General features: G+C 45.6%; 1 long non-coding RNA gene across 1 annotated transcript; it reads left to right on the forward strand.

Moving 5' to 3' along the window:
- The first annotated feature begins 537 nt into the window (after positions 1–537).
- On the forward strand, positions 538–6,962 carry LOC138917243 (uncharacterized). The gene is made up of 2 exons (XR_011424979.1): positions 538–4,851; positions 5,200–6,962. It is a non-coding gene; the product is annotated as an uncharacterized lncRNA (long non-coding RNA).
- Positions 6,963–11,386: the final 4,424 nt, after the last annotated feature.

Here is an 11,386-nt window from a genome sequence, read left to right on the forward strand (position 1 = left end):
TCTATCTCCCAAGCCCCAAATTTGTATGTTGAAGCCCTAACTTCTATTGTGACTGTCTTTGGAGACACAGCCTTAAAAAGGTAATTAGGGTTAACGAGGTTATAAAGATGGGTCCCTAATCTGATAGGACTAGTGTCCTTATGAGAAGAGGGAGAGATGCCAGGAGTGTGCACACATGAAGGAAAGGCCATGTGAGGACGCAGCTAGAAGGCAGCAATCTGCAAGCCAAGGAGAGGCCACTGGGGAAACCAGACCTTCCAGGACGTGATCTTGGACTTTTAGCCTCCAAAATTCTGAGAAAATAAATTTTTATTGTTTGAGCCACCCAGGCTGTGGCATTTTGTTATGGCAGCCCTAGCAGTCTAATGCAGTCTCATATCTTGAAGCCACTTTCATCAGACCTTTGCCCCATAATTGTCATAAAACTTATCTTGGTCCTGTCACTGAATTCTCAGTCTTCCAGTCTCTCAGTCCAGATCCACAGACGCTCTTGATCTGTCAGCAGCATTTGACACAGTTGATCACTTCCTCTGCTTTGAAACACTTTGTTTATTTGCTTCCAATTTTGCACTCTGTGCTGATTTTTCTCCATCCTCACTGGCCAGCTTCTTAATGTGGAGTGCTCCAGGACTCGTCATTCAACCTCCTATCTTCTCTATCTCTATCATTTCCTTGGTTATATCATTTAAAATCATGGCTTTAAACATCATCTGAAGATGATGAAGCCTAAATCGATGCCTCCAGCCTAGACCTCTTTCCTAAACTGTGAACTCCCATATCTGTTTGCATATGGAACATCTCCATTCATATATCTTAACAAGCCCAAAATGAAACTCTTAGTTGTCAACTCAGGTGAGTTTGCACCTAAATTATTGACAATTTAATTCTTTCAATTCCTCAAGCAAAAAACATTGAAGTCTTTTTGTCCCTACCATTTATCCTACTTTGGCTGAATCAGCAAATCTTTTTGCTCAGTCTTAAAATACAGCTGGAATCTTGCCACTTCTGACCGGTTCCACTTCTGTCATCACGGTCCAAGCCATCATTGTCCCTCATCTGGATGACTGCAGTAGCCTCCTCACTGGTTACTTGGCTGCTACTGTTTTTCTCTACTCCACATGAAAGCCAGAGTAATCCCATTAAAGCATGTCAGATATCATCACTCCTCTGCTGGAAAACCTTCTATTGCTTTCCATCTCATTCAGAGAAAAAGTCAATGTTCTTCCAAGTCCTTCCAAAGGCCATATACAGTCTCACCCTATTGCCTCTGGGACCTCGTCTGATTCTCTCTCTCTTTTCCAGCCACAATGACCTCTTTGTTCTTCCTCACATGTGACACACATACTCCTACCTCTACGCTTCGCATATGCCTTTCCCCCTCTTTGTAATGCTTTCTCCCTTCCTTCAAGTCTTCACCTAATGTCAACTTTTTAAAGAGGCCTTCTCTGACTAACCTATTTAAAAGTGCAAACTCTCCCAGCCCCACACTTCTTATCTCTCTTCTCTGCCTTATTTCTACAGAGTATTACCACCTTGTAACAATCTGTATTTTTTACTTTTTTGTCTACTGCCTGTCTTCCTTCACTAAAATATAATTTCCACGAGGGCAGGGGTTCTTTCTGCTCTTTTGTTCGTTTCTGTACCCATAGTGCCTAGAAGAGTGCCTGACATGTAAGAGATGTTCAGAAAATATTAGTTGACTAAGTAGATCATTGTCTCAAAAGTGGATCCAGGAAAGAACTTCATTTTTCATTTGTGTGTCTGCGACTCAAAGCACAGAACTTGACCCAGAGGGTCCACACACACACACACACACGAGCAATAGTAAGAGTCCAAACTGCTCCTGCTCCTGAATGAGCAGCTGTTCGGAAGGGTTCTACAGATGAGCTGCCCCGAATATTCACCTCAGACAATCCCCATCGGGGATGATAACTTCTAGAGTAAGGTTCTGTAGGAAGAGCTGGTCAATGCATTTCATGAGCTCGGAATGACCTTGATGTGCAGTTTGAGAAAAGAAGACTACAGGCTGACTGCACTTTATTAACATAAATACAAATAATACCAAACAAAAGATCAGTCAATGAGTTCTAACCTTGTAAAATAAAATTTAAAAATCAGACATTTTAAAGACAGGCCCAGGATCAACTCTTCTAGCTCTGCCGTTGTAACTGTGTGGCCTTGGCAAACTCAACTTCTTAGAGCCTCGGTTTCCTTACTAATAAAGTAGGATTGATAAGTTCTCTCTCATTCATGCACATTTTCACTCATTCTATTTTCCTTAGAGTACCTGTTCTGTGCCATACGGTGCCCTGGGTCCTGGTGACCGGAGTTGGCACAGTGGCTGCCGTGGTGGCCTGTGAAGATTAATCAGTGGAAATTTATGAACACAGCACAGGCCCTGGTACATAGTAGGTGCTTGAAAAGGATGGACTCCTTTCTCATATCCAATCCTCGAGCCAAGCTCTCAGTAGTATCACTACATCATTTTCATACTCATTCTCATCTCTCATATGTCACCTTTCAAGGGAGCCTGTCCTGGCCATCCCATCCAAATAGCTGTTGTCCCTTTGTATCAGATCACCCCATCTATTTTCTTCATAGCACTTTCCACTTTATAAACTTATCTTTAAAATAGTTTTCCCTTTTATTGTCTGTGTCCCTCTCTGAAAATACAAGCTTCCTGAGGGCAGGGACCTGTTGCTTTATTCTCCACTGTGTCCTCAGCACCTACAAGGGTGCCTGGCACAGGGAAGTGCTCCAAAAGTACATGGGCGATGCAATGACGGGGGGCCTGTGTCTTTTTCCTCTCTGTACCTCTAGTGCCAGGCACAGGGCTTGGCCCGGAGCAGGGGCTCAGAAAATGTGGGGAATGAATGTTTTGTTGTGTGGCAGCGGCAGGGTCTCCTTCTTACCTCGCGTTAGCGTGAGCTGCGTCTCTACAAAGCCCTGCAGCATGAGAGTGTTGGGTATGACATCAGCGGGGGCAGTATGCCTGGAGTGGAGCCAACACTCTAGCCCTCGAGGTGCGCCTGTAAATACCCACAAGGACGCAGTCCCTGCATTTCGTGCATTGTGCTTCTGAGTGAAACTCTGCTCCCCACACCTACTGCTCTGGCTTCCCAGGGAGATCGGTAAGTACAGAAGAGCAAGCGTTCAGAACATTACAATTTCCAAACTTCATTTCTCCTCCAGAATGTCATTGGCTCCTCACGCTGGCCCTGGGAGGCAGAGGATGTCTCTGCTCGTTGTGCAGAGCAGGGGACCGGGTGACTTGCTCTCGTGACACAGCGAATAGATGGTGAAGCAGACCTCTGACTAGGTCCCCATTTCCCCACTTTAATTTGCACCTCTTGGCATGAGATGGGGCTAGAAACTTGCTGAATTTTGTGTTCAAGTTGGAAGGTAAGAACACGAAAAAGAAAGGAAAAATAACAGTTTTATTTTCAAGGGTTTATCAAGAGTGTAAGAGGGAGAACGGATGATTAAGGTTGAAAACTGCCCCAAATTTACTCTTGGGTGGAAAAAATACCAGGTGCTCCATATATTGCATCAAAAACAGCAGACATTAGATAATGTTATCTGTTAAGAAAGAAATTAGAAAACTTTTAGTAAGTAATCACAGAATATTTTTACTTGCCTTTTTAGATTGAAAGTAAAAACTTTGAAGAGGATGCAAAATATCCCCAGTGATTTGACAATGCTTACAAGAAAAAGAGTTGAGATTTAAAAAAAATTCAACACTGTGTGTGTGTGTGTGTGTGTGTGTGTGTGTGTGAGGAAGATTTGCCCTGAGCTAACATCTATGCCAATCTTCCTCTATTGTATGTGGGATGCCTCCACAGCACGGCTGATGAGTGGAGTAGGTCTGCATCCGGGATCTGAACCTGTGAACTCGGGCCGCCAGAGTGGTAGACGTGGATCTTTAACCACTTGGCCACGGGTCAGGCCCTCAACACATTTTTGAATATAACATGTTTATCAGACAATTCTAGATTCTAGCACTTTGCCTCTATAACTCATTCAATGCTCACAATAACCTTGCAAAGTAGGGCTTCTTCCCTTCATTTTAGAGTTGAGCTCAGAGATGTGAAGTGATCTGTCTAAGGACACACAGTTAATAAGTGGCAGGGCCAGAGTTTGAAATACCCCTTCACCAAGCTGTTTGTTTGGGTCAAAAGGGTCATGGGCCACATGACACATGGGGTAGAGCGAGCCCTTGGCTCTGGGTTCAGAGCGTGGGTTTGGTGACTGCATTGTCAGGATGAAATGGCGTGGAGGGGAGCTGCACTCGGGAAGCCCTCGTTCCCATGGACCTGTGCAATCACGTGCAACGACAGGGGTAGGTAGACATACAAATATCCCGGAAGGAACACACTATGTTTCAAGGCAGATGGAATCTAGGATCTGAGGAATCTGAGGGGTGAAACAGAGACACTGAGATCCCCACGCAATTAACAGATCAGCTCCACACAAGGAAGTGCTTGCTCTGGGAGGCTGGGCACGAGACATGGACCAGAGTGGGCTGCAGAAGCGGCTCAGAGGGGGTCAGATTCAGCAAAGGAAAGAGGGCAGAACTGGAGCTTTGGCGGTACCCTGCCTTCTTCTGCGTCACCTGCTTCACTTTACCAACACCCCGTTGAGAAGGGCTTGGTTGTATCTAAGCAGGATTTGTAATTTGGAGAGTGTGTGCAGTACACATGTGCACAGGAGTGGAACACATGAGCCCAAGCACACACACACACACACACACTTATAATTAGACTGGAAAAATTATTTCTTTTTCTTCCCATAGAATGGTTTTAATTCACATTAATTAATTTTTTTAGGTGGAGAGAGGAAGCCTAACACCAGGTAATGATTTTTAAAATTTTTAACACTTTCAAGAAAATGGGAACTTATATGGCAAAGATGCTCATATATAAACACAAGTAGTACTTTGTCGGTATGTATTTTACAATTTCAAATTTTACCATTTGCCCTTGCTGAAGTCAACGAGGCCAACAAGGCAGAGTCAGTGAACTCACAGTTTGAAACTGAGGCTTGTGGACGGCTGCCACGCGTTCGCCTCAGCGTCCTGTGAGGTCCTGTATTTTGTTTCATAGTTTAGTTGTTCAGGGTTGAGAAAGTTTCGATTCACACAGAGAAGTAGCTACAAATGGCAGACTTTCTTTTAACTACTATGTTTTTTCTTCTTTCTAGAGATGTGACATACAAGTTTTCCGGTCAGTAATGTCCCACTGCACATTGTCCTAAAGCAAAGCAGACAGATGACCGGCAAAGCCGTGCTGCCCCTCCCCATGCTGAGCTAGACCAGTGGGACGCCATCTTGATAGAGAGATTTTGAAAGGAAGAAGGAATTGAAGTCATCTTTTTGTTAAATTAAACTCATACCACCCACCCCAACAGAAAACCTGACAAACTGTTATGCAGAGAGGGTTTTAAACAAACCTGCACAAACACGCTCAACATGTGATAAGGAAAAGACACCTGTTAGTCTAATTCCAGTGCACAGCGGCCATGCATCGGTGCCCAGGAAAACAGCAGAGCCCACGGAGAAAACACTTTTGCCTCCATAGCACTAACAACTAAAAAGTACACAGTATATAACACTCTGATCTTTAAGAAGGTAATCAGGGAGATTCCAAAAATAGAGCCTCTGGGTTAACTTGAATATTCATCTATAAAAATGTGTTTTTTTCCAAAATAATTCTTAAAAGAGGCTTCTAGACACAGTGAGACTACATCAGGACAGCAGAAGACAAAGTGATAAAAGGACAGCCAATGTGACAGTGGGAGGTGATTTTCACATGTGGCTTTTAGTCAAGGACGTCTCTTTCAGTTGATTCCCATAGCCAAGATGAGCTGTGACAATAGGGGCTTCAGAAATCCCATGACGGGGGCGCTGGTTTGAGTGATACTCTAGATAAATCCTCCCAAACTGTCCTCACACCGCTGGGCTGTTGGATCTGAAAGACTGAAACTCTGACCAAGAGTGAAAGAGCTTGGGTGCATAGACAACAAAGCCTGCTGTGATGCTGGGGACAGAGGGTGTTCGTGCCGTGGGCCATTCCATGTTTCTGAGACACTGACATGTATGCTGTGGAAGGGGCCTCCAGGTGGAGTGCTCTTTGCTGGCCCCAGAAGTCTGACTCAGAAGCAGCTGAGAGCTGTCTGCTCTGGGAGGAGCACTGAATACACAGTGTTTCAGGGTCAGGAAATTTCCTTACTGACTCATCAATAATTAACATTAACAAAGAGCTACAGGACAGCCAGTCTGTCCACTGTGTTCTCCTATTACCATCAACCAAAGTCTCTCCCAGTCTGCTGGGTAGGGATGTCCAGGATGACACCACTGCCTGGAGGAGAGAGTTGTGCCACAGATTTTTCTGGGAAGGTGGCATAAAAGATGATTTGCACAACAAAGTCACCCCTGAACCACTGCTGAAATCTAGTCCTGGCCTCCCTCTCCTGCCTGGTAGTCTAGAAGCATCTTTAAAAGCTGAAACGCAGTAAATGTGAGCAGCACGTTGAGTACATCCCCAGCCACTTCATCTTTGTGGTGCCGTATGTTGCTGGGAAGGTCGCCATGTTGAATATGGGAATCTGCTCCAGTAGCTCGTTTTTTTTTTTTTTTTTTTGAGGAAGATTAGCCCTGAGCTGACATCTGCCACCAATCCTCCTCTTTCTGCTGAGGAAGACTGGCCCTGAGCTAACATCGTGCAAATCTTCCTCTATGTTATATACGTGATGCCTGCCACAGCGTGGCATGATAAGTGGGGTGTAGGGCCACGTCTGTGATCCAAACCTGCAAATGTGGGCCGCAGAAGCAGAGCACGGGAACTTAACCACTATGCCACGGGGCTGACCCCACCAGTAGCTCCTTTTTAATGTGCTTTTGTGTATGTATGTATATGTATTATGTATATGAACATACATTCATTAAAAGTAGACACGTAGATGAATTGATTCTCTTCCGTGTTTTCCAACTCCTGGCAGTACTGGTCTGTGAAATTCCTCCGTAACAAATAGAACCTGTCATCCTTGAAAATGTCCTCTGAATATCCAACTACAACTTCAAATTTGACTTCAGAGGTGGAGGAGATGTCAGCGAGAACCCGGGGACCTCCTACTGTGCCTGCAGTTGGTTTCACCCTCCCCTGTGCCCGTGGAGCCTGACCTGCCTTCAAGGCGCGTTGGTGGGCTGCCAGGAGGCCTCAATGCCAGGGCCGCAGCCTGCCCAGGTGCTGCCCTCCATCTGGCTGAATCTACCACCAGTGCCACTACCTGCAGATGTTTGTTTTTACCTCTCTCTGAGTCATCACAGGATGTTGGACAAACAGATCCAGCACCTTGAAAGCCTAGGACAAAATTTCCTTTTCAACATTGAATCATTGATGACATATTGGCATTTCTGGGTCGCAAGTATACAGTTTAGAGGCAGTCAATGCATAGATCCTTGGAATCCCCATTATTTAGTATTAGAATCCCCATTATTTAGAATTTTATAACATGATTTGTTGTTAAAGTAATGACTAGCCTTGTGAGTTTCAAAGCTGCCTGAGTTCTTGTGTTTTGGGCCCCAACTTGGAGTGTCAGCTCTGTTGTGGACACTTCATCTGCAGTGGGAAGCTTGGTGACACTGTGACCTGTCCAACAGAACTTAATCACATTTGGAGGGGAAGCCCCTAGACTTGCTGCCAACCCCACAGTTGCCCTAAAAGGACACAGATGCATTGTGCCGTGTGAGCATTCACCTGGTGTCACACCCCTGGCATGACACCTTGATGAGCAGGTGATGACACCTGATGAGACACCTTGATGTCATTTGCACTGAGCAGGTCTATTCAGCATTTACCCAACGGTGCTAGGCACATATTTTGCCCTAATATACTCACTTGAACAATTTTACGTGAGGTAAACATGCCCAAGCCAAGCTTGACTTTTTAAAAAAGAGCACGTTGAATCATTATAATCATTCTAGTCAGTGAGCCCATTTTCCAGATGTTCAATGGTAAATACAGAGGTGGCAGAAGAATCTTTCCTTGGAGGGCTGTGTTGACATGAGTTCACCTCAAAGCGCACAGCAAAGCCCTGGGAGGCTCCCGGGTACCAACGTTTGGTATCTGAGACAACTGGGTGTGCTCTCTTCTATGTGATGGCTTTGCAAATTATAAACGTTCATGTAAGAATGATACTTAAGTCAGACTTTTGCAGCACCTCAAACATCACCATAGTTTAAAGACGACTGGCATAGGGGAAAAGGAACTCGAACTGGATCCTGACTGCTGCTTCTTACCTATGTGAACGTGACTCCACTTTATAATCAGTTTCTCATTTCTCAAAGGGGGCGGCCGTTCCATGGGGTTGATGTATCGATTAAACGAACAATGTGTGTAAGGTGCATACCACCAAGGCCGTGCATATGGAAGGCACTGAGCAAATACTAACTCATCTCTCCCTGACCTTTTAAATCCCAATTTCATGGAAAATAGGTGTCTCTAAGGATGTGAGACGTGAAGCAGAATAGCCCCAGGCCACATTTGCTATCAGCCTCCTAGGAAGAGCAGGAAACGGCTGTAGTCAACAACAGTGGCTGTCAGCCCTGGCTGCACATAAATCACATAGGGAGTTTTGGAAGAATGCTGATGCCTGGGCCCCACCCTCAGAGCTTCCCATCTAACCAGTGTGGGACGCTGCACAGGCATCGGCATCTTTCAGAGTTCTTCAGGTGATTTTGTTGTGCAGTCGGTGTTGAGAGCCGCTGCTCTAGACAGAAGAGCCGTCCGTTGTTAGCACTCTGCCACGGTCTTGGCACAACAGTCTCACTCTGTCTCCTCCTCTGTGCCCTGCAGGAGTGTAATTTGCTCTCCAAGTTATTCCCATGGCCGTTGTAAGCGCTGCCGTCCCTGGCAAGGTGCCGATGCCACCATATGCCGCACCATGTGCCTCCCCTTCTCTGCTCTGCTGCTGCCTCCACAGCTCCCCCTGAGCTCCTGAAGCAAGAGGCCTGGCACATTCACCGCGTGCCTTAAGGAAAGTGCAAGTGCTGCTTTAGGATAAGCCAAACCTGGCATCCTGCAGTGCAGAGGGAACACGCCTAACAGCCTAACGCTTCTGCTTACGCTGCAGGGGGGAGTGACGTAATTTAGGATGAAAGAGAAAAGGCTATGGGCTTTACACAGCCTGAGGTCCTTAAAATAGCGAAAGATGGCAGACAAGACATATCTGGCCATAGACAGCATCCCCCCCCCCAGCCCCCGTCATTCATGAAATGTTTTCTGGGCTGAGCTCAGAGGAGAGGACATTTACTCCTGCCTCCAGGAGACAGAGGAACCTTCACAGAAGAGCTGATATTGGATCTGGGTTTGGAGGAGGTATTGGAAGTTGTTTGAATGTTGGAGGACATGTGAATAAAGACCAAGAGTGATCAGCATGAGGAAAAGCATGGAGCTGAACCATCAGATTGTGTGTGTAGACAGCGCATCATATGGAAAAGGGATTGGGAGGCCAATAGTGCATGGATCAGAATGGGTTAGGTCACAGGGCAGTAACAAATAGCCTCCAAATCTGAGTGGCTTAACGAAACACATGTCTATTTCTCACCTGTGCTAGAGATCAATCCTGGGTCTGCGGTGGGGAGGGGGACGTCTTCTTGAGGTTGTCCTGACTGAGGGAGATAGACCTTCTACCGCCTGGATCATCGTTCACTGGGGCAAAGCGGCAGGAAAATGATGAATGAACTGGACTTTATAGGCTTCTACCTGGAAGTGACAAACGTCACTTCTATGACTACCATGGGGAGGAAGGCCTTAAAAATCTCCCCAGGGAGCTTCGATTTGAGCTTGAAGGAATAGGGGAACCAGCGGAGGTCCGTACGTGGGAGAGCCATGTTTAGAACTGAGGTTACACGGAGCTGGGCTAGAGAACACTTATTCCTTTGCGCTGGAGAGTCTTTTTCTCTCTTTTTAGATCTCTCTGCCTCCATAAGAGGCACAGTATTTATCTGCCCTCTGCTTTTTGGTGAACTTAATAGGAAAGACTGCCCTCCCACCATTTACCCTGCAGTTTTGAGGGTAAGAGCTATTCAGGGGATTATTGTCAACCTACTTGCCCCTAGGTCTAAGGCGTGTCCTCCAGCCTAGCTTTTATGAAAAAGAACAAAGCTGACATGTTCATTGCCATCTGACTTCTGAGCCAATTTCTCAATTAATTGGTTCCTAATTCAGGGAGGAAGAAAGGGGCTTTCTTTACAGAGACCCCCTCAAATCCCAGGATGGATTAGAAGGAGAGACGAGGAAGAAAGAAAACCAGTAAGAAGGTGTGCACAGAGGCCAGACAGAGATAAAGATAAAAACAGCGTGGAGAAAAGAAGAATTCAAGAAAGAGACTTCTGACTGAGTGGAGTGTGGGAGCGAAGAGGAGCAGCGCAGGAGCCAGGCTGCCAGGGCTCCAGTCCCTAAGGGATAGGAGCAAGATCTTGGGCACATTTCTTTACCTTTCCCGGCTTCACTGAGCAGCTCTGCAAAATGGGGGCCATATTAGGAGAAGCCAAATTATAGCCTTCTTGTGAGAAATAAATGAGTGAATCCTGGCCACGTGTTTAGCATAGTCTCTGACATATGGAGTCCTTGATAAACAGTTGTGACCAATGCAGCTTTGCATGCGGAAGTCACAACTGATTTGGGTTGAATGTGTATGAAGATCCTTGGGCTCCTTACTTCAGCTAGTGTCCTTATTTTTTGCCTCTTGCCCCTAAAATCAGATTCCTGTTGATAAAGAGATTTGGTGACTCACTCCAAGTGATTAGAGCTAGTACATTTCTCCACATCTTTCTGCCTCTTGTCCCTTGTGTGGTTCAAATTCTATTTTTCCTTGGAACTTTAATAAACTTTTTCTTGTTTTTGTTCTCACTAGGCTGGTTTTCATTACCATTATAAATTCCAGTTCCTTCAATCTCCTCAGGTTGGCCTGGGTCACATAATCTCTCCATGGGAGAGATTGATTGGGACTGATTATTATGACATTTGCTAATGGTGGTGGTTTGGGGGGACAAACTCTGCTAGCTCACAGGATTACTCCATGCCCTAGACTGGAGTGTAGCATGCATTTTCTAATATTCTCTTAATGCAAGTGGAACCAGATCTATTTTCACAGCAGAGTCTTCACTTTAAAAATTGTGTGGAAGTTCACCTTTGCGGAGGGAACTTTTTCTTTAATTCATATACCTTGGTTACATTTTCTCGTTCAAGAATGCCCTACAGGTTCTTACAGAGGCGCATCTGAGATTGTGGCTAAGAGCCAACATTCCATTTGTGGGACTGGAATTAATTTTGTGGGACGTCTTAGACTGAGGTCCCTGGAGGGAACTCTGAGACGGAGGTTGGCA

This window comes from Equus caballus, chromosome 14 (genome assembly GCF_041296265.1).
Source record: "Equus caballus isolate H_3958 breed thoroughbred chromosome 14, TB-T2T, whole genome shotgun sequence".
Lineage (NCBI taxonomy): Eukaryota > Metazoa > Chordata > Mammalia > Perissodactyla > Equidae > Equus > Equus caballus.